This window comes from Pseudophryne corroboree, chromosome 3 (assembly GCF_028390025.1).
Source record: "Pseudophryne corroboree isolate aPseCor3 chromosome 3, aPseCor3.hap2, whole genome shotgun sequence".
In the NCBI taxonomy this organism is placed as follows: domain Eukaryota; kingdom Metazoa; phylum Chordata; class Amphibia; order Anura; family Myobatrachidae; genus Pseudophryne; species Pseudophryne corroboree.
The window spans coordinates 441,255,352-441,278,675 of record NC_086446.1 but is presented as its reverse complement, the minus strand read 5'-3'; the positions used below and the strand labels follow the sequence as shown (position 1 = coordinate 441,278,675).

The window sequence follows — 23,324 nt, the reverse complement described above, 5'->3', positions numbered from 1 at the left end:
TGAAAGTGAGGACAGCCATTTGCGCTGTGGTGGTGCAAGTTGACAGTGTTCCACATACAATGGTACAGGAAAAGAAAAAACATCCGCCCAACGTGGGGCTCGAACCCACGACCCTGAGATTAAGAGTCTCATGCTTTACCGACTGAGCTAGCCAGGCTTGGTTGAGAATGTATGGAGGTGATGGCAAGGCAAGGCATCCTGACACTCCTGCTTTATTTCATACACTAAAGTACACGAGTAAGTATAAAGTTAAGTATCTGTGGAGCATTGGTGGTTCAGTGGAAGAATTCACGCCTGCCACGCGGGAGGCCTGTGTTCGATTCCCGGCCAATGCAGTCCTGAGTTTTTGCTGATATGGCAGTGCATTTTGTGAAAGTGAGGACAGCCATTTGCGCTGTGGTGGTGCAAGTTGACAGTGTTCCACATACAATGGTACAGGAAAAGAAAAAAAACATCTGCCCAATGTGGGGCTCGAACCCACGACCCTGAGATTAAGAGTCTCATTCTTTACCGACTGAGTTAGCAATGCTTGGTAACCGAGGAGTTGTGGTGATGGCAAGGCAAGGCATCCTGACTCTCCTGCTTTGTTTTGTACACTAAAGTACATGAGTAAGTCTAAAATTAAGCATCTGTGGATCATTGGTGGTTCAGTGGTAGAAATCTAGCCGGCCACGTGGGAGGCCGGGTTCAATTCCCGGTCAATACATTCCTGAGTTTTTGCTGATAGGGCAGTGCATTTTGTGAAAGTGAGGACAGCCATTTGCGCTGTGGTGATGCAAGTATACACTCTTCCACATACAATGGTAAAGGAAGAGAAAAAAACAACTGCCCAACATGGAGCTCAAATACATGACCCTAAGATTAATAGCCTTATGCTCTAGCGACTGTGCTAGTCGGGCTTGGTTACGTAGGCTTGGAGGTGATGGCAAGGCAAGGCATCCTGACACTCCTGCTTTGTTTTATACACTAAAGTACATGAGTAAGTGTAAAATTAGGCATCTGTGGAGCATTGGTGGTTCAGTGGTAGAATTCTCGCCTGCCACTCATGAGGCCCGGAATCGATTCCCGGCCAATGCAGTCCTGAGTTTTTGCTGATATGGCAGTGTATTTTGTGAAAGTGAGGACAGCCATTTGCGCTGTGGTGGTGCAAGTTGACAGTGTTCCACATACAATGGTACAGGAAAAGAAAAAACATCCACCCAACGTGGGGCTCGAACCCACGACCCTGAGATTAAGAGTCTCATGCTTTACCGACTGAGCTAGCCAGGTTTGGTTGTGAATGTATGGAGGTGATGGCAAGGCATCCTGACACTCCTGCTTTGTTTCATACACTAAAGTACACGAGTAAGTGTAAAATTAAGTACCTGTGGAGCATTGGTGGTTCAGTGGTAGAATTCTCGCCTGCCACACGGGAGGCACGGGTTCGATTCCCAGCCAATGCAGTCCTGAGTTTTTGCTGATATGGCAGTGCATTTTGTGAAAGTGAGGACAGCCATTTGCGCTGTGGTGGTGCAAGTTGACAGTGTTCCACATACAATGGTACAGGAAAAGAAAAAAAACATCCGCCCAACGTTGGGGTCGAACCCACGACCCTGAGATTAAGAGTCTCATGCTCTACCGACTGAGCTAGCCAGGCTTGGTTGTGAATGTATGGAGGTGATGGCAAGGCATGGCATGGCAAGGCAAGGCAAGGCATCCTGACACTCCTGCTTTGTTTCATACACTAAAGTACACGAGTAAGTGTAAAATTAAGTACCTGTGGAGCATTGGTGGTTCAGTGGTAGAATTCTCGCCTGCCACGCGGGAGGCACGGGTTTGATTCCCGGCCAATGCAGTCCTGAGTTTTTGCTGATATGGCAGTGCATTTTGTGAAAGTGAGGACAGCCATTTGCGCTGTGGTGGGGCAAGTTGACAGTGTTCCACATACAATGGTACAGGAAAAGAAAAAAAACATCCGCCCAATGTGGGGCTCGAACCCACGACCCTGAGATTAAGAGTCTCATGCTTTACCGACTGAGTTAGCAATGCTTGGTAACCGAGGAGTTGTGGTGATGGCAAGGCAAGGCATCCTGACTCTCCTGCTTTGTTTTGTACACTAAAGTACATGAGTAAGTCTAAAATTAAGCATCTGTGGATCATTGGTGGTTCAGTGGTAGAAATCTAGCCGGCCACGTGGGAGGCCGGGTTCAATTCCCGGTCAATACATTCCTGAGTTTTTGCTGATAGGGCAGTGCATTTTGTGAAAGTGAGGACAGCCTTTTGCGCTGTGGTGATGCAAGTATACACTGTTCCACATACAATGGTAAAGGAAGAGAAAAAAACAACTGCCCAACATGGAGCTCAAATACATGACCCTAAGATTAATAGTCTTATGCTCTAGCGACTGTGCTAGTCGGGCTTGGTTACGTAGGCTTGGAGGTGATGGCAAGGCAAGGCATCCTGACACTCCTGCTTTGTTTTATACACTAAAGTACATGAGTAAGTGTAAAATTAGGCCTCTGTGGAGCATTGGTGGTTCAGTGGTAGAATTCTCGCCTGCCACGCGTGAGGCCCGGAACCGATTCCCGGCCAATGCAGTCCTGAGTTTTTGCTGATATGGCAGTGTATTTTGTGAAAGTGAGGACAGCCATTTGCGCTGTGGTGGTGCAAGGATACAGTGTTCCACATACAATGGTACAGGAAAAGAAAAAACATCCGCCCAACGTGGGGCTCGAACCCACGACCCTGTGATTAAGAGTCTCATGCTCTACCGACTGAGCTAGCCAGGCTTGGTTGTGAATGTATGGAGGTGATGGCAAGGCAAGGCAAGGCATCCTGACACTCCTGCTTTGTTTCATACACTAAAGTACACGAGTAAGTGTAAAATTAAGTACCTGTGGAGCATTGGTGGTTCAGTGGTAGAATTCTCGCCTGCCACGCGGGAGGCCCGGGTTCGATTTCCGGCCAATGCAGTCCTGACTTTTTGCTGATATGGCAGTGGTACAGGAAAAGAAAAAAACCATCCGACCAATGTGGGGCTCGAACCCACGACCCTGAGATTAAGAGTCTCATGCTCTACCGACTGAGCTAGCCAGGCTTGGTTGTGAATGTATGGAGGTGATGGCAAGGCAAGGCAAGGCATCCTGACACTCCTGCTTTGTTTCATACACTAAAGTACACGAGTAAGTGTAAAATTAAGTACCTGTGGAGCATTGGTGGTTCAGTGGTAGAATTCTCGCCTGCCACGCGGGAGGCCCGGGTTCGATTTCCGGCCAATGCAGTCCTGAATTTTTGCTGATATGGCAGTGCATTTTGTGAAAGTGAGGACAGCCATTTGCGCTGTGGTGGTGAAAGTTGACAGTGTTCCACATACAATGGTACAGGAAAAGAAAAAAAACATCTGCCCAATGTGGGGCTCGAACCCACGACCCTGAGATTAAGAGTTTCATGCTTTACCGACAGAGTTAGCAATGCTTGGTAACCGAGGAGTTGTGGTGATGGCAAGGCAAGGCATCCTGACTCTCCTGCTTTGTTTTGTACACTAAAGTACATGAGTAAGTCTAAAATTAAGCATCTGTGGATCATTGGTGGTTCAGTGGTAGAAATCTAGCCGGCCACGTGGGAGGCAAGGCATCCTGACACTCCTGCTTTATTTCATACACTAAAGTACACGAGTAAGTGTAAAGTTAAGTATCTGTGGAGCATTGGTGGTTCAGTGGTAGAATTCTCGCCTGCCACGCGGGAGGCCCGGGTTCGATTTCCGGCCAATGCAGTCCTGAATTTTTGCTGATATGGCAGTGCATTTTGTGAAAGTGAGGACAGCCATTTGCGCTGTGGTGGTGCAAGTATACAGTGTTCCACATACAATGGTACAGGAAAAGAAAAAACATCCGCCCAACGTGGGGCTTGAACCCACGACCCTGAGATTAAGAGTCTCATGCTCTACCGACCGAGCTAGCCAGGCTTGGTTGAGAATGTATGGAGGTGATGGCAAGGCAAGGCATCCTGACACTCCTGCTTTATTTCATACACTAAAGTACACGAGTAAGTGTAAAATTAAGTATCTGTGGAGCATTGGTGGTTCAGTGGTAGAATTCTCGCCTGCCACGCGGGAGGCCTGGGTTCGATTCCCGGCCAATGCAGTCCTGAGTTTTTGCTGATATGGCAGTGCATTTTGTGAAAGTGAGGACAGCCATTTGCGCTGTGGTGGGGCAAGTTGACAGTGTTCCACATACAATGGTACAGGAAAAGAAAAAAAACATCCACCCAATGTGGAGCTCGAACCCACGACCCTGAGATTAAGAGTCTCATGCTTTACCGACTGAGTTAGCAATGCTTGGTAACCGAGGAGTTGTGGTGATGGCAAGGCAAGGCATCCTGACTCTCCTGCTTTGTTTTGTACACTAAAGTACATGAGTAAGTCTAAAATTAAGCATCTGTGGATCATTGGTGGTTCAGTGGTAGAAATCTAGCCTGCCACGTGGGAGGCCGGGTTCAATTCCCGGTCAATACATTCCTGAGTTTTTGCTGATAGGGCAGTGCATTTTGTGAAAGTGAGGACAGCCATTTGCGCTGTGGTGATGCAAGTATACACTGTTCCACATACAATGGTACAGGAAGAGAAAAAAACAACTGCCCAACATGGAGCTCAAATACATGACCCTAAGATTAATAGTCTTATGCTCTAGCGACTGTGCTAGTCGGGCTTGGTTACGTAGGCTTGGAGGTGATGGCAAGGCAAGGCATCCTGACACTCCTGCTTTGTTTTATACACTAAAGTACATGAGTAAGTGTAAAATTAGGCATCTGTGGAGCATTGGTGGTTCAGTGGTAGAATTCTCGCCTGCCACGCGTGAGGCCCGGAATCGATTCCCGGCCAATGCAGTCCTGAGTTTTTGCTGATATGGCAGTGTATTTTGTGAAAGTGAGGACAGCCATTTGCGCTGTGGTGGTGCAAGTATACAGTGTTCGACATACAATGGTACAGGAAAAGAAAAAACATCCGCCCAACGTGGGGGTCGAACCCACGACCCTGAGATTAAGAGTCTCATACTCTACCGACTGAGCTAGCCAGGCTTGGTTGCGAATGTATGGAGATGATGGCAAGGCAAGGCATCCTGACACTCCTGCTTTGTTTCATACACTAAAGTACACGAGTAAGTGTAAAATTAAGTACCTGTGGAGCATTGGTGGTTCAGTGGTAGAATTGTTGCCTGCCACGCGGGAGGCCCGGGTTCGATTCCCGGCCAATGCAGTCCTGAGTTTTTGCTGATATGGCAGTGCATTTTGTGAAAGTGAGGACAGCCATTTGCGCTGTGGTGGTGCAAGTTGACAGTGTTCCACATACAATGGTACAGGAAAAGAAAAAAAACATCCGCCCAATGTGGGGCTCAGACCCACGACCCTGAGATTAAGAGTCTCATGCTTTACCGACTGAGTTAGCAATGCTTGGTAACCGAGGAGTTGTGGTGATGGCAAGGAAAGGCATCCTGACTCTCCTGCTTTGTTTTGTACACTAAAGTACATGAGTAAGTCTAAAATTAAGCATCTGTGGATCATTCGTGGTTCAGTGGTAGAAATCTAGCCGGCCACGTGGGAGGCCGGGTTCAATTCCCGGTCAATACATTCCTGAGTTTTTGCTGATAGGGCAGTGCATTTTGTGAAAGTGAGGACAGCCATTTGCGCTGTGGTGATGCAAGTATACACTGTTCCACATACAATGGTAAAGGAAGAGAAAAAAACAACTGCCCAACATGGAGCTCAAATACATGACCCTAAGATTAATAGTCTTATGCTCTAGCGACTGTGCTAGTCGGGCTTGGTTACGTAGGCTTGGAGGTGATGGCTAGGCAAGGCATCCTGACACTCCTGCTTTGTTTTATACACTAAAGTACATGAGTAAGTGTAAAATTAGGCATCTGTGGAGCATTGGTGGTTCAGTGGTAGAATTCTCGCCTGCCACTCGTGAGGCCCGGAATCGATTCCCGGCCAATGCAGTCCTGAGTTTTTGCTGATATGGCAGTGTATTTTGTGAAAGTGAGGACAGCCATTTGCGCTGTGGTGGTGCAAGTTGACAGTGTTCCACATACAATGGTACAGGAAAAGAAAAAACACCCGCCCAATGTGGGGCTCGAACCCACGACCCTGAGATTAAGAGTCTCATGCTCTACCGACTGAGCTAGCCAGGCTTGGTTGAGAATGTATGGAGGTGATGGCAAGGCAAGGCATCCTGACACTCCTGCTTTATTTCATACACTAAAGTACACGAGTAAGTGTAAAATTAAGTATCCGTGGAGCATTGGTGGTTCAGTGGTAGAATTCTCGCCTGCCACGCGGGAGGCCCGGGTTCGATTCCCGGCCAATGCAGTGCTGAGTCTTTGCTGATATGACAGTGCATTTTGTGAAAGTGAGGACAGCCATTTGCGCTGTGGTGGGGCAAGTTGACAGTGTTCCACATACAATGGTACAGGAAAAGAAAAAAAACATCCGCCCAATGTGGGGCTCGAACCCACGACCCTGAGATTAAGAGTCTCATGCTTTACCGACTGAGTTAGCAATGCTTGGTAACCGAGGAGTTGTGGTGATGGCAAGGCAAGGCATCCTGACTCTCCTGCTTTGTTTTGTACACTAAAGTACATGAGTAAGTCTAAAATTAAGCATCTGTGGATCATTGGTGGTTCAGTGGTAGAAATCTAGCCGGCCACGTGGGAGGCCGGGTTCAATTCCCGGTCAATACATTCCTGAGTTTTTGCTGATAGGGCAGTGCATTTTGTGAAAGTGAGGACAGCCATTTGCGCTGTGGTGATGCAAGTATACACTCTTCCACATACAATGGTAAAGGAAGAGAAAAAAACAACTGCCCAACATGGAGCTCAAATACATGACCCTAAGATTAATAGCCTTATGCTCTAGCGACTGTGCTAGTCGGGCTTGGTTACGTAGGCTTGGAGGTGATGGCAAGGCAAGGCATCCTGACACTCCTGCTTTGTTTTATACACTAAAGTACATGAGTAAGTGTAAAATTAGGCATCTGTGGAGCATTGGTGGTTCAGTGGTAGAATTCTCGCCTGCCACTCATGAGGCCCGGAATCGATTCCCGGCCAATGCAGTCCTGAGTTTTTGCTGATATGGCAGTGTATTTTGTGAAAGTGAGGACAGCCATTTGCGCTGTGGTGGTGCAAGTTGACAGTGTTCCACATACAATGGTACAGGAAAAGAAAAAACATCCACCCAACGTGGGGCTCGAACCCACGACCCTGAGATTAAGAGTCTCATGCTCTACCGACTGAGCTAGCCAGGCTTGGTTGAGAATGTATGGAGGTGATGGCAAGGCAAGGCATCCTGACACTCCTGCTTTATTTCATACACTAAAGTACACGAGTAAGTATAAAGTTAAGTATCTGTGGAGCATTGGTGGTTTAGTGGAAGAATTCACGCCTGCCACGCGGAAGGCCTGGGTTCGATTCCCGGCCAATGCAGTCATGAGTTTTTGCTGATATGGCAGTGCATTTTGTGAAAGTGAGGACAGCCATTTGCGCTGTGGTGGTGCAAGTTGACAGTGTTCCACATACAATGGTACAGGAAAAGAAAAAAAACATCCACCCAATGTGGGGCTCGAACCCACGACCCTGAGATTAAGAGTCTCATGCTTTACCGACTGAGCTAGCCAGGTTTGGTTGTGAATGTATGGAGGTGATGGCAAGGCATCCTGACACTCCTGCTTTGTTTCATACACTAAAGTACACGAGTAAGTGTAAAATTAAGTACCTGTGGAGCATTGGTGGTTCAGTGGTAGAATTCTTGCCTGCCACACGGGAGGCACGGGTTCGATTCCCAGCCAATGCAGTCCTGAGTTTTTGCTGATATGGCAGTGCATTTTGTGAAAGTGAGGACAGCCATTTGCGCTGTGGTGGTGCAAGTTGACAGTGTTCCACATACAATGGTACAGGAAAAGAAAAAAAACATCCGCCCAACGTTGGGGTCGAACCCACGACCCTGAGATTAAGAGTCTCATGCTCTACCGACTGAGCTAGCCAGGCTTGGTTGTGAATGTATGGAGGTGATGGCAAGGCATGGCAAGGCAAGGCAAGGCATCCTGACACTCCTGCTTTGTTTCATACACTAAAGTACACGAGTAAGTGTAAAATTAAGTACCTGTGGAGCATTGGTGGTTCAGTGGTAGAATTCTCGCCTGCCACGCGGGAGGCACGGGTTCGATTCCCGGCCAATGCAGTCCTGAGTTTTTGCTGATATGGCAGTGCATTTTGTGAAAGTGAGGACAGCCATTTGCGCTGTGGTGGTGCAAGTTGACAGTGTTCCACATACAATGGTACAGGAAAAGAAAAAAAACATCCGCCCAATGTGGGGCTCGAACCCACGACCCTGAGATTAAGAGTCTCATGCTTTACCGACTGAGTTAGCAATGCTTGGTAACCGAGGAGTTGTGGTGATGGCAAGGCAAGGCATCCTGACTCTCCTGCTTTGTTTTGTACACTAAAGTACATGAGTAAGTCTAAAATTAAGCATCTGTGGATCATTGGTGGTTCAGTGGTAGAAATCTAGCCGGCCACGTGGGAGGCCGGGTTCAATTCCCGGTCAATACATTCCTGAGTTTTTGCTGATAGGGCAGTGCATTTTGTGAAAGTGAGGACAGCCTTTTGCGCTGTGGTGATGCAAGTATACACTGTTCCACATACAATGGTAAAGGAAGAGAAAAAAACAACTGCCCAACATGGAGCTCAAATACATGACCCTAAGATTAATAGTCTTATGCTCTAGCGACTGTGCTAGTCGGGCTTGGTTACGTAGGCTTGGAGGTGATGGCAAGGCAAGGCATCCTCACACTCCTGCTTTGTTTTATACACTAAAGTACATGAGTAAGTGTAAAATTAGGCCTCTGTGGAGCATTGGTGGTTCAGTGGTAGAATTCTCGCCTGCCACGCGTGAGGCCCGGAACCGATTCCCGGCCAATGCAGTCCTGAGTTTTTGCTGATATGGCAGTGTATTTTGTGAAAGTGAGGACAGCCATTTGCGCTGTGGTGGTGCAAGGATACAGTGTTCCACATACAATGGTACAGGAAAAGAAAAAACATCCGCCCAACGTGGGGCTCGAACCCACGACCCTGTGATTAAGAGTCTCATGCTCTACCGACTGAGCTAGCCAGGCTTGGTTGTGAATGTATGGAGGTGATGGCAAGGCAAGGCAAGGCATCCTGACACTCCTGCTTTGTTTCATACACTAAAGTACACGAGTAAGTGTAAAATTAAGTACCTGTGGAGCATTGGTGGTTCAGTGGTAGAATTCTCGCCTGCCACGCGGGAGGCCCGGGTTCGATTTCCGGCCAATGCAGTCCTGACTTTTTGCTGATATGGCAGTGGTACAGGAAAAGAAAAAAACCATCCGACCAATGTGGGGCTCGAACCCACGACCCTGAGATTAAGAGTCTCATGCTTTACCGACTGAGTTAGCAATGCTTGGTAACCGAGGAGTTGTGGTGATGGCAAGGCAAGGCATCCTGACTCTCCTGCTTTGTTTTGTACACTAAAGTACATGAGTAAGTCTAAAATTAAGCATCTGTGGATCATTGGTGGTTCAGTGGTAGAAATCTAGCCGGCCACGTGGGAGGCCGGGTTCAATTCCCGGTCAATACATTCCTGAGTTTTTGCTGATAGGGCAGTGCATTTTGTGAAAGTGAGGACAGCCATTTGCGCTGTGGTGATGCAAGTATACACTGTTCCACATACAATGGTACAGGAAGAGAAAAAAACAACTGCCCAACATGGAGCTCAAATACATGACCCTAAGATTAATAGTCTTATGCTCTAGCGACTGTGCTAGTCGGGCTTGGTTACGTAGGCTTGGAGGTGATGGCAAGGCAAGGCATCCTGACACTCCTGCTTTGTTTTATACACTAAAGTACATGAGTAAGTGTAAAATTAGGCATCTGTGGAGCATTGGTGGTTCAGTGGTAGAATTCTCGCCTGCCACGCGTGAGGCCCGGAATCGATTCCCGGCCAATGCAGTCCTGAGTTTTTGCTGATATGGCAGTGTATTTTGTGAAAGTGAGGACAGCCATTTGCGCTGTGGTGGTGCAAGTATACAGTGTTCCACATACAATGGTACAGGAAAAGAAAAAACATCCGCCCAATGTTGGGGTCGAACCCACGACCCTGAGATTAAGAGTCTTATGCTCTACCGACTGAGCTAGCCAGGCTTGGTTGCGAATGTATGGAGGTGATGGCAAGGCAAGGCAAGGCATCCTGACACTCCTGCTTTGTTTCATACACTAAAGTACACGAGTAAGTGTAAAATTAAGTATCTGTGGAGCATTGGTGGTTCAGTGGTAGAATTCTCGCCTGCCACGCGGGAGGCCCGGGTTCGATTCCCGGCCAATGCAATCCTGAGTTTTTGCTGATATGGCAGTGCATTTTGTGAAAGTGAGGACAGCCATTTGCGCTGTGGTGGTGCAAGTTGACAGTGTTCCACATACAATGGTACAGGAAAAGAAAAAAAACATCCGCCCAATGTGGGGCTCGAACCCACGACCCTGAGATTAAGAGTCTCATGCTTTACCGACTGAGTTAGCAATGCTTGGTAACCGAGGAGTTGTGGTGATGGCAAGGCAAGGCATCCTGACTCTCCTGCTTTGTTTTGTACACTAAAGTACATGAGTAAGTCTAAAATTAAACATCTGTGGATCATTGGTGGTTCAGTGGTAGAAATCTAGCCGGCCACGTGGGAGGCCGGGTTCAATTCCCGGTCAATACATTCCTGAGTTTTTGCTGATAGGGCAGTGCATTTTGTGAAAGTGAGGACAGCCATTTGCGCTGTGGTGATGCAAGTATACACTGTTCCACATACAATGGTAAAGGAAGAGAAAAAAACAACTGCCCGACATGGAGCTCAAATACATGACCCTAAGATTAATAGTCTTATGCTCTAGCGACTGTGCTAGTCGGGCTTGGTTACGTAGGCTTGGAGGTGATGGCAAGGCAAGGCATCCTGACACTCCTGCTTTGTTTTATACACTAAAGTACATGAGTAAGTGTAAAATTAGGCATCTGTGGAGCATTGGTGGTTCAGTGGTAGAATTCTCGCCTGCCACTCATGAGGCCCGGAATCGATTCCCGGCAATGCAGTCCTGAGTTTTTGCTGATATGGCAGTGTATTTTGTGAAAGTGAGGACAGCCATTTGCGCTGTGGTGGTGCAAGTTGACAGTGTTCCACATACAATGGTACAGGAAAAGAAAAAACATCCGCCCAACGTGGGGCTCGAACCCACGACGCTGAGATTAAGAGTCTCATGCTCTACCGACTGAGCTAGCCAGGCTTGGTTGAGAATGTATGGAGGTGATGGCAAGGCAAGGCATCCTGACACTCCTGCTTTATTTCATACACTAAAGTACACGAGTAAGTGTAAAGTTAAGTATCTGTGGAGCATTGGTGGTTCAGTGGTAGAATTCTCGCCTGCCACGCAGGAGGCCCGGGTTCGATTTCCGGCCGATGCAGTCCTGAATTTTTGCTGATATGGCAGTGCATTTTGTGAAAGTGAGGACAGCCATTTGCGCTGTGGTGGTGCAAGTTGACAGTGTTCCACATACAATGGTACAGGAAAAGAAAAAAAACATCTGCCCAATGTGGGGCTCGAACCCATGACCCTGAGATTAAGAGTCTCATGCTTTACCGACTGAGTTAGCAATGCTTGGTAACCGAGGAGTTGTGGTGATGGCAAGGCAAGGCATCCTGACTCTCCTGCTTTGTTTTGTACACTAAAGTACATGAGTAAGTCTAAAATTAAGCATCTGTGGATCATTGGTGGTTCAGTGGTAGAAATCTAGCCGGCCACGTGGGAGGCAAGGCATCCTGACACTCCTGCTTTATTTCATACACTAAAGTACACGAGTAAGTGTAAAGTTAAGTATCTGTGGAGCATTGGTGGTTCAGTGGTAGAATTCTCGCCTGCCACGCGGGAGGCCCGGGTTCGATTTCCGGCCAATGCAGTCCTGAATTTTTGCTGATATGGCAGTGCATTTTGTGAAAGTGAGGACAGCCATTTGCGCTGTGGTGGTGCAAGTATACACTGTTCCACATACAATGGTACAGGAAGAGAAAAAAACAACTGCCCAACATGGAGCTCAAATACATGACCCTAAGATTAATAGTCTTATGCTCTAGCGACTGTGCTAGTCGGGCTTGGTTACGTAGGCTTGGAGGTGATGGCAAGGCAAGGCATCCTGACACTCCTGCTTTGTTTTATACACTAAAGTACATGAGTAAGTGTAAAATTAGGCATCTGTGGAGCATTGGTGGTTCAGTGGTAGAATTCTCGCCTGCCACGCGTGAGGCCCGGAATCGATTCCCGGCCAATGCAGTCCTGAGTTTTTGCTGATATGGCAGTGTATTTTGTGAAAGTGAGGACAGCCATTTGCGCTGTGGTGGTGCAAGTATACAGTGTTCGACATACAATGGTACAGGAAAAGAAAAAACATCCACCCAACGTGGGGGTCGAACCCACGACCCTGAGATTAAGAGTCTCATACTCTACCGACTGAGCTAGCCAGGCTTGGTTGCGAATGTATGGAGGTGATGGCAAGGCAAGGCATCCTGACACTCCTGCTTTGTTTCATACACTAAAGTACACGAGTAAGTGTAAAATTAAGTACCTGTGGAGCATTGGTGGTTCAGTGGTAGAATTGTCGCCTGCCACGCGGGAGGCACGGGTTCGATTCCCGGCCAATGCAGTCCTGAGTTTTTGCTGATATGGCAGTGCATTTTGTGAAAGTGAGGACAGCCATTTGCGCTGTGGTGGTGCAAGTTGACAGTGTTCCACATACAATGGTACAGGAAAAGAAAAAAAACATCCGCCCAATGTGGGGCTCGGACCCACGACCCTGAGATTAAGAGTCTCATGCTTTACCGACTGAGTTAGCAATGCTTGGTAACCGAGGAGTTGTGGTGATGGCAAGGAAAGGCATCCTGACTCTCCTGCTTTGTTTTGTACACTAAAGTACATGAGTAAGTCTAAAATTAAGCATCTGTGGATCATTCGTGGTTCAGTGGTAGAAATCTAGCCGGCCACGTGGGAGGCCGGGTTCAATTCCCGGTCAATACATTCCTGAGTTTTTGCTGATAGGGCAGTGCATTTTGTGAAAGTGAGGACAGCCATTTGCGCTGTGGTGATGCAAGTATACACTGTTCCACATACAATGGTAAAGGAAGAGAAAAAAACAACTGCCCAACATGGAGCTCAAATACATGACCCTAAGATTAATAGCCTTATGCTCTAGCGACTGTGCTAGTCGGGCTTGGTTACGTAGGCTTGGAGGTGATGGCAAGGCAAGGCATCCTGACACTCCTGCTTTGTTTTATACACTAAAGTACATGAGTAAGTGTAAAATTAGGCATCTGTGGAGCATTGGTGGTTCAGTGGTAGAATTCTCGCCTGCCACTCATGAGGCCCGGAATCGATTCCCGGCCAATGCAGTCCTGAGTTTTTGCTGATATGGCAGTGTATTTTGTGAAAGTGAGGACAGCCATTTGCGCTGTGGTGGTGCAAGTTGACAGTGTTCCACATACAATGGTACAGGAAAAGAAAAAACATCCGCCCAACGTGGGGCTCGAACCCACGACCCTGAGATTAAGAGTCTCATGCTCTACCGACTGAGCTAGCCAGGCTTGGTTGAGAATGTATGGAGGTGATGGCAAGGCAAGGCATCCTGACACTCCTGCTTTATTTCATACACTAAAGTACACGAGTAAGTATAAAGTTAAGTATCTGTGGAGCATTGGTGGTTCAGTGGAAGAATTCACGCCTGCCACGCGGGAGGCCTGGGTTCGATTCCCGGCCAATGCAGTCCTGAGTTTTTGCTGATATGGCAGTGCATTTTGTGAAAGTGAGGACAGCCATTTGCGCTGTGGTGGTGCAAGTTGACAGTGTTCCACATACAATGGTACAGGAAAAGAAAAAAAAACATCTGCCCAATGTGGGGCTCGAACCCACGACCCTGAGATTAAGAGTCTCATGCTTTACCGACTGAGTTAGCAATGCTTGGTAACCGAGGAGTTGTGGTGATGGCAAGGCAAGGCATCCTGACTCTCCTGCTTTGTTTTGTACACTAAAGTACATGAGTAAGTCTAAAATTAAGCATCTGTGGATCATTGGTGGTTCAGTGGTAGAAATCTAGCCGGCCACGTGGGAGGCCGGGTTCAATTCCCGGTCAATACATTCCTGAGTTTTTGCTGATAGGGCAGTGCATTTTGTGAAAGTGAGGACAGCCATTTGCGCTGTGGTGATGCAAGTATACACTCTTCCACATACAATGGTAAAGGAAGAGAAAAAAACAACTGCCCAACATGGAGCTCAAATACATGACCCTAAGATTAATAGCCTTATGCTCTAGCGACTGTGCTAGTCGGGCTTGGTTACGTAGGCTTGGAGGTGATGGCAAGGCAAGGCATCCTGACACTCCTGCTTTGTTTTATACACTAAAGTACATGAGTAAGTGTAAAATTAGGCATCTGTGGAGCATTGGTGGTTCAGTGGTAGAATTCTCGCCTGCCACTCATGACGCCCGGAATCGATTCCCGGCCAATGCAGTCCTGAGTTTTTGCTGATATGGCAGTGTATTTTGTGAAAGTGAGGACAGCCATTTGCGCTGTGGTGGTGCAAGTTGACAGTGTTCCACATACAATGGTACAGGAAAAGAAAAAACATCCGCCCAACGTGGGGCTCGAACCCACGACCCTGAGATTACGAGTCTCATGCTCTACCGACTGAGCTAGCCAGGCTTGGTTGAGAATGTATGGAGGTGATGGCAAGGCAAGGCATCCTGACACTCCTGCTTTATTTCATACACTAAAGTACACGAGTAAGTATAAAGTTAAGTATCTGTGGAGCATTGGTGGTTCAGTGGAAGAATTCACGCCTGCCACGCGGAAGGCCTGTGTTCGATTCCCGGCCAATGCAGTCATGAGTTTTTGCTGATATGGCAGTGCATTTTGTGAAAGTGAGGACAGCCATTTGCGCTGTGGTGGTGCAAGTTGACAGTGTTCCACATACAATGGTACAGGAAAAGAAAAAAAACATCCGCCCAATGTGGGGCTCGAACCCACGACCCTGAGATTAAGAGTCTCATGCTTTACCGACTGAGCTAGCCAGGCTTAGTTGTGAATGTATGGAGGTGATGGCAAGGCAAGGCAAGGCATCCTGACACTCCTGCTTTGTTTCATACACTAAAGTACACGAGTAAGTGTAAAATTAAGTACCTGTGGAGCATTGGTGGTTCAGTGGTAGAATTCTCGCCTGCCACACGGGAGGCATGGGTTCGATTCCCAGCCAATGCAGTCCTGAGTTTTTGCTGATATGGCAGTGCATTTTGTGAAAGTGAGGACAGCTATTTGCGCTGTGGTGGTGCAAGTTGACAGTGTTCCACATACAATGGTACAGGAAAAGAAAAAAAACATCCGCCCAACGTTGGGGTCGAACCCACGACCCTGAGATTAAGAGTCTCATGCTCTACCGACTGAGCTAGCCAGGCTTGGTTGTGAATGTATGGAGGTGATGGCAAGGCAAGGCAAGGCAACCTGACACTCCTGCTTTGTTTCATACACTAAAGTACACGAGTAAGTGTAAAATTAAGTACCTGTGGAGCATTGGTGGTTCAGTGGTAGAATTCTCGCCTGCCACACGGGAGGCACGGGTTCGATTCCCAGCCAATGCAGTCCTGAGTTTTTGCTGATATGGCAGTGCATTTTGTGAAAGTGAGGACAGCCATTTGCGCTGTGGTGGTGCAAGTTGACAGTGTTCCACATACAATGGTACAGGAAAAGAAAAAAAACATCCGCCCAATGTGGGGCTCGAACCCACGACCCTGAGATTAAGAGTCTCATGCTTTACCGACTGAGTTAGCAATGCTTGGTAACCGAGGAGTTGTGGTGATGGCAAGGCAAGGCATCCTGACTCTCCTGCTTTGTTTTGTACACTAAAGTACATGAGTAAGTCTAAAATTAAGCATCTGTGGATCATTGGTGGTTCAGTGGTAGAAATCTAGCCGGCCACGTGGGAGGCCGGGTTCAATTCCCGGTCAATACATTCCTGAGTTTTTGCTGATAGGGCAGTGCATTTTGTGAAAGTGAGGAAAGCCATTTGCGCTGTGGTGATGGAAGTATACACTGTTCCACATACAATGGTAAAGGAAGAGAAAAAAACAACTGCCCAACATGGAGCTCAAATACATGACCCTAAGATTAATAGTCTTATGCTCTAGCGACTGTGCTAGTCGGGCTTGGTTACGTAGGCTTGGAGGTGATGGCAAGGCAAGGCATCCTGACACTCCTGCTTTGTTTTATACACTAAAGTACATGAGTAAGTGTAAAATTAGGCCTCTGTGGAGCATTGGTGGTTCAGTGGTAGAATTCTCGCCTGCCACGCGTGAGGCCCGGAACCGATTCCCGGCCAATGCAGTCCTGAGTTTTTGCTGATATGGCAGTGTATTTTGTGAAAGTGAGGACAGCCATTTGCGCTGTGGTGGTGCAAGGATACAGTGTTCCACATACAATGGTACAGGAAAAGAAAAAACATCCGCCCAACGTGGGGCTCGAACCCACGACCCTGTGATTAAGAGTCTCATGCTCTACCGACTGAGCTAGCCAGGCTTGGTTGTGAATGTATGGAGGTGATGGCAAGGCAAGGCAAGGCATCCTGACACTCCTGCTTTGTTTCATACACTAAAGTACAAGAGTAAGTGTAAAGTTAAGTATCTGTGGAGCATTGGTGGTTCAGTGGTAGAATTCTCGCCTGCCACGCAGGAGGCCCGGGTTCGATTTCCGGCCAATGCAGTCCTGAATTTTTGCTGATATGGCAGTGCATTTTGTGAAAGTGAGGACAGCCATTTGCGCTGTGGTGGTGAAAGTTGACAGTGTTCCACATACAATGGTACAGGAAAAGAAAAAAAACATCTGCCCAATGTGGGGCTCGAACCAACGACCCTGAGATTAAGAGTTTCATGCTTTACCGACAGAGTTAGCAATGCTTGGTAACCGAGGAGTTGTGGTGATGGCAAGGCAAGGCATCCTGACTCTCCTGCTTTGTTTTGTACACTAAAGTACATGAGTAAGTCTAAAATTAAGCATCTGTGGATCATTGGTGGTTCAGTGGTAGAAATCTAGCAGGCCACGTGGGAGGCAAGGCATCCTGACACTCCTGCTTTATTTCATACACTAAAGTACATGAGTAAGTGTTAAATTAGGCATCTGTGGAGCATTGGTGGTTCAGTGGTAGAATTCTCGCCTGCCACGCGGGAGGCCCGGGTTCGATTTCCGGCCAATGCAGTCCTGAATTTTTGCTGATATGGCAGTGCATTTTGTGAAAGTGAGGACAGCCATTTGCGCTGTGGTGGTGCAAGTATACACTGTTCCACATACAATGGTACAGGAAGAGAAAAAAACAACTGCCCAACATGGAGCTCAAATACATGACCCTAAGATTAATAGTCTTATGCTCTAGCGACTGTGCTAGTCGGGCTTGGTTACGTAGGCTTGGAGGTGATGGCAAGGCAAGGCATCCTGACACTCCTGCTTTGTTTTATACACTAAAGTACATGAGTAAGTGTAAAATTAGGCATCTGTGGAGCATTGGTGGTTCAGTGGTAGAATTCTCGCCTGCCACGCGTGAGGCCCGGAATCGATTCCCGGCCAATGCAGTCCTGAGTTTTTGCTGATATGGCAGTGTATTTTGTGAAAGTGAGGACAGCCATTTGCGCTGTGGTGGTGCAAGTATACAGTGTTCGACATACAATGGTACAGGAAAAGAAAAAACATCCACCCAACGTGGGGGTCGAACCCACGACCCTGAGATTAAGAGTCTCATACTCTACCGACTGAGCTAGCCAGGCTTGGTTGCGAATGTATGGAGGTGATGGCAAGGCAAGGCATCCTGACACTCCTGCTTTGTTTCATACACTAAAGTACACGAGTAAGTGTAAAATTAAGTACCTGTGGAGCATTGGTGGTTCAGTGGTAGAATTGTCACCTGCCACGCGGGAGGCACGGGTTCGATTCCCGGCCAATGCAGTCCTGAGTTTTTGCTGATATGGCAGTGCATTTTGTGAAAGTGAGGACAGCCATTTGCGCTGTGGTGGTGCAAGTTGACAGTGTTCCACATACAATGGTACAGGAAAAGAAAAAAAACATCCGCCCAATGTGGGGCTCGGACCCACGACCCTGAGATTAAGAGTCTCATGCTTTACCGACTGAGTTAGCAATGCTTGGTAACCGAGGAGTTGTGGTGATGGCAAGGAAAGGCATCCTGACTCTCCTGCTTTGTTTTGTACACTAAAGTACATGAGTAAGTCTAAAATTAAGCATCTGTGGATCATTCGTGGTTCAGTGGTAGAAATCTAGCCGGCCACGTGGGAGGCCGGGTTCAATTCCCGGTCAATACATTCCTGAGTTTTTGCTGATAGGGCAGTGCATTTTGTGAAAGTGAGGACAGCCATTTGCGCTGTGGTGATGCAAGTATACACTGTTCCACATACAATGGTAAAGGAAGAGAAAAAAACAACTGCCCAACATGGAGCTCAAATACATGACCCTAAGATTAATAGCCTTATGCTCTAGCGACTGTGCTAGTCGGGCTTGGTTACGTAGGCTTGGAGGTGATGGCAAGGCAAGGCATCCTGACACTCCTGCTTTGTTTTATACACTAAAGTACATGAGTAAGTGTAAAATTAGGCATCTGTGGAGCATTGGTGGTTCAGTGGTAGAATTCTCGCCTGCCACTCATGACGCCCGGAATCGATTCCCGGCCAATGCAGTCCTGAGTTTTTGCTGATATGGCAGTGTATTTTGTGAAAGTGAGGACAGCCATTTGCGCTGTGGTGGTGCAAGTTGACAGTGTTCCACATACAATGGTACAGGAAAAGAAAAAACATCCGACTAACGTGGGGCTCGAACCCACGACCCTGAGATTAAGAGTCTCATGCTCTACCGACTGAGCTAGCCAGGCTTGGTTGAGAATGTATGGAGGTGATGGCAAGGCAAGGCATCCTGACACTCCTGCTTTATTTCATACACTAAAGTACACGAGTAAGTATAAAGTTAAGTATCTGTGGAGCATTGGTGGTTCAGTGGAAGAATTCACGCCTGCCACGCGGAAGGCCTGTGTTCGATTCCCGGCCAATGCAGTCATGAGTTTTTGCTGATATGGCAGTGCATTTTGTGAAAGTGAGGACAGCCATTTGCGCTGTGGTGGTGCAAGTTGACAGTGTTCCACATACAATGGTACAGGAAAAGAAAAAAAACATCCGCCCAATGTGGGGCTCGAACCCACGACCCTGAGATTAAGAGTCTCATGCTTTACCGACTGAGCTAGCCAGGCTTAGTTGTGAATGTATGGAGGTGATGGCAAGGCAAGGCAAGGCATCCTGACACTCCTGCTTTGTTTCATACACTAAAGTACACGAGTAAGTGTAAAATTAAGTACCTGTGGAGCATTGGTGGTTCAGTGGTAGAATTCTCGCCTGCCACACGGGAGGCACGGGTTCGATTCCCAGCCAATGCAGTCCTGAGTTTTTGCTGATATGGCAGTGCATTTTGTGAAAGTGAGGACAGCCATTTGCGCTGTGGTGGTGCAAGTTGACAGTGTTCCACATACAATGGTACAGGAAAAGAAAAAAAACATCCGCCCAACGTTGGGGTCGAACCCACGACCCTGAGATTAAGAGTCTCATGCTCTACCGACTGAGCTAGCCAGGCTTGGTTGTGAATGTATGGAGGTGATGGCAAGGCAAGGCAAGGCAAGGCAAGGCATCCTGACACTCCTGCTTTGTTTCATACACTAAAGTACACGAGTAAGTGTAAAATTAAGTACCTGTGGAGCATTGGTGGTTCAGTGGTAGAATTCTCGCCTGCCACACGGGAGGCACGGGTTCGATTCCCAGCCAATGCAGTCCTGAGTTTTTGCTGATATGGCAGTGCATTTTGTGAAAGTGAGGACAGCCATTTGCGCTGTGGTGGTGCAAGTTGACAGTGTTCCACATACAATGGTACAGGAAAAGAAAAAAAACATCCGCCCAATGTGGGGCTCGAACCCACGACCCTGAGATTAAGAGTCTCATGCTTTACCGACTGAGTTAGCAATGCTTGGTAACCGAGGAGTTGTGGTGATGGCAAGGCAAGGCATCCTGACTCTCCTGCTTTGTTTTGTACACTAAAGTACATGAGTAAGTCTAAAATTAAGCATCTGTGGATCATTGGTGGTTCAGTGGTAGAAATCTAGCCGGCCACGTGGGAGGCCGGGTTCAATTCCCGGTCAATACATTCCTGAGTTTTTGCTGATAGGGCAGTGCATTTTGTGAAAGTGAGGAAAGCCATTTGCGCTGTGGTGATGGAAGTATACACTGTTCCACATACAATGGTAAAGGAAGAGAAAAAAACAACTGCCCAACATGGAGCTCAAATACATGACCCTAAGATTAATAGTCTTATGCTCTAGCGACTGTGCTAGTCGGGCTTGGTTACGTAGGCTTGGAGGTGATGGCAAGGCAAGGCATCCTGACACTCCTGCTTTGTTTTATACACTAAAGTACATGAGTAAGTGTAAAATTAGGCCTCTGTGGAGCATTGGTGGTTCAGTGGTAGAATTCTCGCCTGCCACGCGTGAGGCCCGGAACCGATTCCCGGCCAATGCAGTCCTGAGTTTTTGCTGATATGGCAGTGTATTTTGTGAAAGTGAGGACAGCCATTTGCGCTGTGGTGGTGCAAGGATACAGTGTTCCACATACAATGGTACAGGAAAAGAAAAAACATCCGCCCAACGTGGGGCTCGAACCAACGACCCTGTGATTAAGAGTCTCATGCTCTACCGACTGAGCTAGCCAGGCTTGGTTGTGAATGTATGGAGGTGATGGCAAGGCAAGGCAAGGCATCCTGACACTCCTGCTTTGTTTCATACACTAAAGTACACGAGTAAGTGTAAAATTAAGTACCTGTGGAGCATTGGTGGTTCAGTGGTAGAATTCTCGCCTGCCATGCGGGAGGCACGGGTTCGATTCCCGGCCAATGCAGTCCTGAGTTTTTGCTGATATGGCAGTGCATTTTGTGAAAGTGAGGACAGCCATTTGCGCTGTGGTGGTGCAAGTTGACAGTGTTCCACATACAATGGTACAGGAAAAGAAAAAAAACATCCGCCCAATGTGGGGCTCGAACCCACGACCCTGAGATTAAGAGTCTCATGCTTTACCGACTGAGTTAGCAATGCTTGGTAACCGAGGAGTTGTGGTGATGGCAAGGCAAGGCATCCTGACTCTCCTGCTTTGTTTTGTACACTAAAGTACATGAGTAAGTCTAAAATTAAGCATCTGTGGATCATTGGTGGTTCAGTGGTAGAAATCTAGCCGGCCACGTGGGAGGCCGGGTTCAATTCCCGGTCAATACATTCCTGAGTTTTTGCTGATAGGGCAGTGCATTTTGTGAAAGTGAGGAAAGCCATTTGCGCTGTGGTAATGCAAGTATACACTGTTCCACATACAATGGTAAAGGAAGAGAAAAAAACAACTGCCCAACATGGAGCTCAAATACATGACCCTAAGATTAATAGTCTTATGCTCTAGCGACTGTGCTAGTCGGGCTTGGTTACGTAGGCTTGGAGGTGATGGCAAGGCAAGGCATCCTGACACTCCTGCTTTGTTTTATACACTAAAGTACATGAGTAAGTGTAAAATTAGGCATCTGTGGAGCATTGGTGGTTCAGTGGTAGAATTCTCGCCTGCCACTCGTGAGGCCCGGAATCGATTCCCGGCCAATGCAGTCCTGAGTTTTTGCTGATATGGCAGTGTATTTTGTGAAAGTGAGGACAGCCATTTGCGCTGTGGTGGTGCAAGTTGACAGTGTTCCACATACAATGGTACAGGAAAAGAAAAAAAACATCCAACCAATGTGGGGCTCGAACCCACGACCCTGAGATTAAGAGTCTCATGCTTTACCGACTGAGTTAGCAATGCTTGGTAACCGAGGAGTTGTGGTGATGGCAAGGCAAGGCATCCTGACTCTCCTGCTTTGTTTTGTACACTAAAGTACATGAGTAAGTCTAAAATTAAGCATCTGTGGATCATTGGTGGTTCAGTGGTAGAAATCTAGCCGGCCACGTGGGAGGCCGGGTTCAATTCCCGGTCAATACATTCCTGAGTTTTTGCTGATAGGGCAGTGCATTTTGTGAAAGTGAGGACAGCCATTTGCGCTGTGGTGGTGCAAGTATACAGTGTTCCACATACAATGGTACAGGAAAAGAAAAAACATCCGCCCAACGTGGGGCTCGATCCCACAACCCTGACATTAAGAGTCTCATGCTCTACCGACTGAGCTAGCCAGGCTTGGTTGAGAATGTATGGAGGTGATGGCAAGGCAAGGCATCCTGACACTCCTGCTTTATTTCATACACTAAAGTACACGAGTAAGTGTAAAATTAAGTATCTGTGGAGCATTGGTGGTTCAGTGGTAGAATTCTCACCTGCCACGAGGGAGGCCTGGGTTCGATTCCCGGCCAATGCAGTCCTGAGTTTTTGCTGATATGGCAGTGTATTTTGTGAAAGTGAGGACAGACATTTGCGCTGTGGTGGGGCAAGTTGACAGTGTTCCACATACAATGGTACAGGAAATGAAAAAAAAACATCCACCCAATGTGGGGCTCGTACCCACAACCCTGAGATTAAGAGTCTCATGCTTTACCGACTGAGTTAGCAATGCTTGGTAACCGAGGAGTTGTGGTGATGGCAAGGCAAGGCATCCTGACTCTCCTGCTTTGTTTTGTACACTAAAGTACATGAGTAAGTCTAAAATTAAGCATCTGTGGATCATTGGTGGTTCAGTGGTAGAAATCTAGCCTGCCACGTGGGAGGCCGGGTTCAATTCCCGGTCAATACATTCCTGAGTTTTTGCTGATAGGGCAGTGCATTTTGTGAAAGTGAGGACAGCCATTTGCGCTGTGGTGATGCAAGTATACACTGTTCCACATACAATGGTACAGGAAGAGAAAAAAACAACTGCCCAACATGGAGCTCAAATACATGACCCTAAGATTAATAGTCTTATGCTCTAGCGACTGTGCTAGTCGGGCTTGGTTACGTAGGCTTGGAGGTGATGGCAAGGCAAGGCATCCTGACACTCCTGCTTTGTTTTATACACTAAAGTACATGAGTAAGTGTAAAATTAGGCATCTGTGGAGCATTGGTGGTTCAGTGGTAGAATTCTCGCCTGCCACGCGTGAGGCCCGGAATCGATTCCCGGCCAATGCAGTCCTGAGTTTTTGCTGATATGGCAGTGTATTTTGTGAAAGTGAGGACAGCCATTT

General features: G+C 47.5%; 40 non-coding genes across 40 annotated transcripts; 17 read left to right on the top strand and 23 right to left on the bottom strand.

Annotated features, from left to right (window-relative positions):
* Nucleotides 1-84: 84 nt before the first annotated feature.
* On the bottom strand, nucleotides 85-157 carry TRNAK-CUU (transfer RNA lysine (anticodon CUU)). The gene has a single exon. It is a non-coding gene; the product is annotated as a tRNA-Lys (tRNA).
* Nucleotides 158-1,196: 1,039 nt separating this feature from the next.
* On the bottom strand, nucleotides 1,197-1,269 carry TRNAK-CUU (transfer RNA lysine (anticodon CUU)). Its single transcript has one exon. It is a non-coding gene; the product is annotated as a tRNA-Lys (tRNA).
* Nucleotides 1,270-1,563: 294 nt separating this feature from the next.
* On the bottom strand, nucleotides 1,564-1,636 carry TRNAK-CUU (transfer RNA lysine (anticodon CUU)). Its single transcript has one exon. It is a non-coding gene; the product is annotated as a tRNA-Lys (tRNA).
* A 127-nt stretch (nucleotides 1,637-1,763) lies between these two features.
* Nucleotides 1,764-1,834, top strand: TRNAG-GCC (transfer RNA glycine (anticodon GCC)). The gene has a single exon. It is a non-coding gene; the product is annotated as a tRNA-Gly (tRNA).
* An 861-nt stretch (nucleotides 1,835-2,695) lies between these two features.
* TRNAK-CUU (transfer RNA lysine (anticodon CUU)) lies at nucleotides 2,696-2,768 on the bottom strand. The gene has a single exon. It is a non-coding gene; the product is annotated as a tRNA-Lys (tRNA).
* A 112-nt stretch (nucleotides 2,769-2,880) lies between these two features.
* TRNAG-GCC (transfer RNA glycine (anticodon GCC)) lies at nucleotides 2,881-2,951 on the top strand. Its single transcript has one exon. It is a non-coding gene; the product is annotated as a tRNA-Gly (tRNA).
* A 52-nt stretch (nucleotides 2,952-3,003) lies between these two features.
* Nucleotides 3,004-3,076, bottom strand: TRNAK-CUU (transfer RNA lysine (anticodon CUU)). Its single transcript has one exon. It is a non-coding gene; the product is annotated as a tRNA-Lys (tRNA).
* Nucleotides 3,077-3,188: 112 nt separating this feature from the next.
* Nucleotides 3,189-3,259, top strand: TRNAG-GCC (transfer RNA glycine (anticodon GCC)). The gene has a single exon. It is a non-coding gene; the product is annotated as a tRNA-Gly (tRNA).
* A 421-nt stretch (nucleotides 3,260-3,680) lies between these two features.
* On the top strand, nucleotides 3,681-3,751 carry TRNAG-GCC (transfer RNA glycine (anticodon GCC)). Its single transcript has one exon. It is a non-coding gene; the product is annotated as a tRNA-Gly (tRNA).
* Nucleotides 3,752-3,870: 119 nt separating this feature from the next.
* On the bottom strand, nucleotides 3,871-3,943 carry TRNAK-CUU (transfer RNA lysine (anticodon CUU)). Its single transcript has one exon. It is a non-coding gene; the product is annotated as a tRNA-Lys (tRNA).
* Nucleotides 3,944-4,050: 107 nt separating this feature from the next.
* On the top strand, nucleotides 4,051-4,121 carry TRNAG-GCC (transfer RNA glycine (anticodon GCC)). The gene has a single exon. It is a non-coding gene; the product is annotated as a tRNA-Gly (tRNA).
* Nucleotides 4,122-4,982: 861 nt separating this feature from the next.
* TRNAK-CUU (transfer RNA lysine (anticodon CUU)) lies at nucleotides 4,983-5,055 on the bottom strand. Its single transcript has one exon. It is a non-coding gene; the product is annotated as a tRNA-Lys (tRNA).
* A 107-nt stretch (nucleotides 5,056-5,162) lies between these two features.
* TRNAG-GCC (transfer RNA glycine (anticodon GCC)) lies at nucleotides 5,163-5,233 on the top strand. Its single transcript has one exon. It is a non-coding gene; the product is annotated as a tRNA-Gly (tRNA).
* An 861-nt stretch (nucleotides 5,234-6,094) lies between these two features.
* On the bottom strand, nucleotides 6,095-6,167 carry TRNAK-CUU (transfer RNA lysine (anticodon CUU)). Its single transcript has one exon. It is a non-coding gene; the product is annotated as a tRNA-Lys (tRNA).
* A 107-nt stretch (nucleotides 6,168-6,274) lies between these two features.
* TRNAG-GCC (transfer RNA glycine (anticodon GCC)) lies at nucleotides 6,275-6,345 on the top strand. The gene has a single exon. It is a non-coding gene; the product is annotated as a tRNA-Gly (tRNA).
* An 861-nt stretch (nucleotides 6,346-7,206) lies between these two features.
* On the bottom strand, nucleotides 7,207-7,279 carry TRNAK-CUU (transfer RNA lysine (anticodon CUU)). The gene has a single exon. It is a non-coding gene; the product is annotated as a tRNA-Lys (tRNA).
* A 299-nt stretch (nucleotides 7,280-7,578) lies between these two features.
* Nucleotides 7,579-7,651, bottom strand: TRNAK-CUU (transfer RNA lysine (anticodon CUU)). Its single transcript has one exon. It is a non-coding gene; the product is annotated as a tRNA-Lys (tRNA).
* Nucleotides 7,652-7,945: 294 nt separating this feature from the next.
* On the bottom strand, nucleotides 7,946-8,018 carry TRNAK-CUU (transfer RNA lysine (anticodon CUU)). The gene has a single exon. It is a non-coding gene; the product is annotated as a tRNA-Lys (tRNA).
* Nucleotides 8,019-8,140: 122 nt separating this feature from the next.
* On the top strand, nucleotides 8,141-8,211 carry TRNAG-GCC (transfer RNA glycine (anticodon GCC)). The gene has a single exon. It is a non-coding gene; the product is annotated as a tRNA-Gly (tRNA).
* An 861-nt stretch (nucleotides 8,212-9,072) lies between these two features.
* TRNAK-CUU (transfer RNA lysine (anticodon CUU)) lies at nucleotides 9,073-9,145 on the bottom strand. Its single transcript has one exon. It is a non-coding gene; the product is annotated as a tRNA-Lys (tRNA).
* Nucleotides 9,146-9,257: 112 nt separating this feature from the next.
* TRNAG-GCC (transfer RNA glycine (anticodon GCC)) lies at nucleotides 9,258-9,328 on the top strand. Its single transcript has one exon. It is a non-coding gene; the product is annotated as a tRNA-Gly (tRNA).
* A 977-nt stretch (nucleotides 9,329-10,305) lies between these two features.
* TRNAG-GCC (transfer RNA glycine (anticodon GCC)) lies at nucleotides 10,306-10,376 on the top strand. The gene has a single exon. It is a non-coding gene; the product is annotated as a tRNA-Gly (tRNA).
* Nucleotides 10,377-11,236: 860 nt separating this feature from the next.
* On the bottom strand, nucleotides 11,237-11,309 carry TRNAK-CUU (transfer RNA lysine (anticodon CUU)). Its single transcript has one exon. It is a non-coding gene; the product is annotated as a tRNA-Lys (tRNA).
* A 599-nt stretch (nucleotides 11,310-11,908) lies between these two features.
* TRNAG-GCC (transfer RNA glycine (anticodon GCC)) lies at nucleotides 11,909-11,979 on the top strand. Its single transcript has one exon. It is a non-coding gene; the product is annotated as a tRNA-Gly (tRNA).
* Nucleotides 11,980-12,469: 490 nt separating this feature from the next.
* Nucleotides 12,470-12,542, bottom strand: TRNAK-CUU (transfer RNA lysine (anticodon CUU)). The gene has a single exon. It is a non-coding gene; the product is annotated as a tRNA-Lys (tRNA).
* A 1,039-nt stretch (nucleotides 12,543-13,581) lies between these two features.
* TRNAK-CUU (transfer RNA lysine (anticodon CUU)) lies at nucleotides 13,582-13,654 on the bottom strand. Its single transcript has one exon. It is a non-coding gene; the product is annotated as a tRNA-Lys (tRNA).
* A 107-nt stretch (nucleotides 13,655-13,761) lies between these two features.
* On the top strand, nucleotides 13,762-13,832 carry TRNAG-GCC (transfer RNA glycine (anticodon GCC)). The gene has a single exon. It is a non-coding gene; the product is annotated as a tRNA-Gly (tRNA).
* An 862-nt stretch (nucleotides 13,833-14,694) lies between these two features.
* On the bottom strand, nucleotides 14,695-14,767 carry TRNAT-CGU (transfer RNA threonine (anticodon CGU)). The gene has a single exon. It is a non-coding gene; the product is annotated as a tRNA-Thr (tRNA).
* A 299-nt stretch (nucleotides 14,768-15,066) lies between these two features.
* Nucleotides 15,067-15,139, bottom strand: TRNAK-CUU (transfer RNA lysine (anticodon CUU)). The gene has a single exon. It is a non-coding gene; the product is annotated as a tRNA-Lys (tRNA).
* A 112-nt stretch (nucleotides 15,140-15,251) lies between these two features.
* TRNAG-GCC (transfer RNA glycine (anticodon GCC)) lies at nucleotides 15,252-15,322 on the top strand. Its single transcript has one exon. It is a non-coding gene; the product is annotated as a tRNA-Gly (tRNA).
* Nucleotides 15,323-15,443: 121 nt separating this feature from the next.
* Nucleotides 15,444-15,516, bottom strand: TRNAK-CUU (transfer RNA lysine (anticodon CUU)). Its single transcript has one exon. It is a non-coding gene; the product is annotated as a tRNA-Lys (tRNA).
* A 1,044-nt stretch (nucleotides 15,517-16,560) lies between these two features.
* Nucleotides 16,561-16,633, bottom strand: TRNAK-CUU (transfer RNA lysine (anticodon CUU)). The gene has a single exon. It is a non-coding gene; the product is annotated as a tRNA-Lys (tRNA).
* A 112-nt stretch (nucleotides 16,634-16,745) lies between these two features.
* Nucleotides 16,746-16,816, top strand: TRNAG-GCC (transfer RNA glycine (anticodon GCC)). Its single transcript has one exon. It is a non-coding gene; the product is annotated as a tRNA-Gly (tRNA).
* A 421-nt stretch (nucleotides 16,817-17,237) lies between these two features.
* TRNAG-GCC (transfer RNA glycine (anticodon GCC)) lies at nucleotides 17,238-17,308 on the top strand. Its single transcript has one exon. It is a non-coding gene; the product is annotated as a tRNA-Gly (tRNA).
* Nucleotides 17,309-17,798: 490 nt separating this feature from the next.
* On the bottom strand, nucleotides 17,799-17,871 carry TRNAK-CUU (transfer RNA lysine (anticodon CUU)). Its single transcript has one exon. It is a non-coding gene; the product is annotated as a tRNA-Lys (tRNA).
* Nucleotides 17,872-18,910: 1,039 nt separating this feature from the next.
* On the bottom strand, nucleotides 18,911-18,983 carry TRNAK-CUU (transfer RNA lysine (anticodon CUU)). Its single transcript has one exon. It is a non-coding gene; the product is annotated as a tRNA-Lys (tRNA).
* A 299-nt stretch (nucleotides 18,984-19,282) lies between these two features.
* Nucleotides 19,283-19,355, bottom strand: TRNAK-CUU (transfer RNA lysine (anticodon CUU)). Its single transcript has one exon. It is a non-coding gene; the product is annotated as a tRNA-Lys (tRNA).
* A 304-nt stretch (nucleotides 19,356-19,659) lies between these two features.
* Nucleotides 19,660-19,732, bottom strand: TRNAK-CUU (transfer RNA lysine (anticodon CUU)). Its single transcript has one exon. It is a non-coding gene; the product is annotated as a tRNA-Lys (tRNA).
* A 1,239-nt stretch (nucleotides 19,733-20,971) lies between these two features.
* On the top strand, nucleotides 20,972-21,042 carry TRNAG-GCC (transfer RNA glycine (anticodon GCC)). Its single transcript has one exon. It is a non-coding gene; the product is annotated as a tRNA-Gly (tRNA).
* A 1,412-nt stretch (nucleotides 21,043-22,454) lies between these two features.
* On the top strand, nucleotides 22,455-22,525 carry TRNAG-GCC (transfer RNA glycine (anticodon GCC)). Its single transcript has one exon. It is a non-coding gene; the product is annotated as a tRNA-Gly (tRNA).
* The last annotated feature ends 799 nt before the right edge of the window (nucleotides 22,526-23,324 follow it).